The sequence below is a fragment of the Homarus americanus genome, unplaced genomic scaffold (genome assembly GCF_018991925.1).
Source record: "Homarus americanus isolate GMGI-L3 unplaced genomic scaffold, GMGI_Hamer_2.0 scaffold25467, whole genome shotgun sequence".
NCBI classification, from domain to species: domain Eukaryota; kingdom Metazoa; phylum Arthropoda; class Malacostraca; order Decapoda; family Nephropidae; genus Homarus; species Homarus americanus.
This window is the reverse complement of record NW_024732867.1, coordinates 5,184,579-5,187,248: the sequence shown is the minus strand read 5'-3', so window position 1 is coordinate 5,187,248 and position 2,670 is coordinate 5,184,579.

The following is a 2,670-nucleotide window of genomic DNA, read 5'->3' as shown; positions in this document are numbered from 1 at the left end:
AAATGGGCTACACATCGTTCAACAGTTGACGTATGATACAGTATAGAGTTCATGTTCCTTCGTATACTTCAGATATATTACTAGGATAAATATTTGTCCCTGTACTTGTATCTACACGAGTACCTGCATAGTTGTTTCTCAGTCAAACACTAACTACAGCCTATCTCTTCTCAACATTTAATAAAAGGAAATTTCCATACGTCTGTGAGCGTGTCTGTCTGTCCCATCCATAGCCTGAAAATGGAAGCAGTTAAGAGACCTGAAACTTTACACACATAATACCTGGGTCCCAAGGTTGTGCATCTTGGTATTACTGTTAACCACTGTCCAACGGGTGTTCCGGGCAAGAACTAACAATATTCGCCGACTGAGATAATATCACAACGGCGATTGTGAGAGCTGGTTACCCGTGTTAGGAGGGCAAACTGTGACAGTCTAGTTTATACAATATATACCGAACCCAAGCGAAGCCAGGCAATTTTTCTAGAAATTAATGTATCGTCTAATGGGCGCCACAGACTGGTGGTAAAGACGACCTCTATCTAAACAGGACAGAAAACCAAACACAGGTGCTGGAGGCCTCCTTGTTCAAGGTCAGGATCACCCACAACGTCCCCACATGTGTGAGTCAGCCATAACCTGCAGCTGACCCTCCTGGCCATTACTTACTTCTCTCCCAACTTGCTAACTTCCTTCATACACGAACACAGATGCGCGTACAAGAGGCCGCTGACACACAAACAGGCTCGTATATAGTGAGAAACACGCAAGCCCTTACACACGTGCCTACACGAACGCTCACTTTTGGTACAATTCCATTTCCTTAATGAAAAACAAAAACAAAACAACAAAAAACAGGAAGATGTGTGTGGGGCAGGAACGACCAGCTCTCAACACTGATTACAAACTAACACTTTATTTGAGGCAAATATAACAAAGGGCACAGTAAGTAGGTCATGTGGCCTGCATATCACATGATGCTGTAATAATCATAAGCATATATATTGTCATGACAATATTTGCTAACAATTGTTTGACAAAATTCTGTTCGTAAGTAGGTTTTGGCGCTTAAGACAAAACAAACAGTCTTGGTGGGACAAACTTGTTGTGTTTGAAGACATTTTCCGCAAAGAGCACTTTGGATACTGCTGATATGGAAAAGGATCTAGGCGTCATGGTAGGCCTATCAATGACGGCACCGCAACAAGTGGAAGAAGCAGAGGAAAAATCTAACGGGAATTAAAAAAAAAATTTTAGACGTACTGTACTGTCCCTTCATATACAAACAAAATAAAATACGAGTATTCCTTCATCTTTATAAGCATCTCGTCCGTCCCCATCTGTCTTACTGTACAGTATAAAGGCATGGAACCCTAACCCCAGAAAGACCTAACATCCCTAGAAAAGGTGCAGCACAGAACGACCAAGATGATTCCGGAATCTCATCTCGGTTATCAAGGTAGACTGAGGAGGGCCTTAAGATTAACAACTCTTCAGACAAGACACAATAGGCCGAACATTATAAGAGACATTCACAGTCATAGAGGGGGTGGTAAACGTAAACCCAGGCTGATTGTTGGTGATGTCACCTACACGAGAGGATACAACTTTAGCCCGCCAAGGTATCTTACAACTATATCTGTGGAAAAACGAGAACAGTACTGGGCTTCAAAATAATCCTTGACAAGACTATCAAGTAGATAGGCGGATCCTACACAGGCCAATGGCCTCTTTCCCTCGTCATGACCCATGGAGCTATTATGGACCTGTGGTTTATTATCATTTAATTTTCATTAGTTCGCTTGTTTAAGTTTAAACCCGTACTACTGTAGTCACTTGTAGGACCGGAGAATAAAATACTTTTTCCGACGGTAAATAAGTGACAGTCTCCGTCGTGAGGAACAAAATCATCTATTAAGCTGCTGGCACAGATAAATTACTTGGGCTTAAATTTAGTTTAAGAGGATTATGTCAAGGTACTGTATTTGGCAGTTGTAATCATTGAGTGATTGAATGAGTAAGCGAACCATGTACTATACAATGAAAAACAAAAGTCGTGTCGTGAAATTTGGTGAAAAACATATGCCGAAGGGCTAAGCTTTTGGTGCGCTCTGCCTTGTGGTAGGGGGCTCTCATAATGTTTCACGAGTTATATTTAATCTTCGGACAAAACCGCGACACGACTTTTGTCTTTGATTGTACACAGTTGTTGTGAATTTAATCAAAACACACATAGAGTAGAGATACTTGTGTGTCGCTGTGATGGTATTATTGTCTCACTCGTGTACAGCTGGGTATAGCCTAGGAATGAAGTGTGGACACGTTAATATGATGGCCAATATTTCACTTACAAAACATTGCACACAACACACTATACAATTTATATAGCCTTAGAATGTAGACAACCTGAAAACACACCTAACCAAGTCTAAAAACTATCAGAAAATACTTTATTTTTTTCGTGGCACGACTGGTCGAGCCTTGACACGGGTGGTAGTTCAGTAGGTTTAGTAGAAGACAAGTTTTGGAAACGGATCAAAATATAAGACTTTTATTATGAATAGACTGTATATATGATGTGACGACTCTGTCCCCTTCTCACTCTACCACCATAACCATCACTTGCTCCAACTGGACACCAGGAGAAGAAACTGATTCACGAAGCTACTC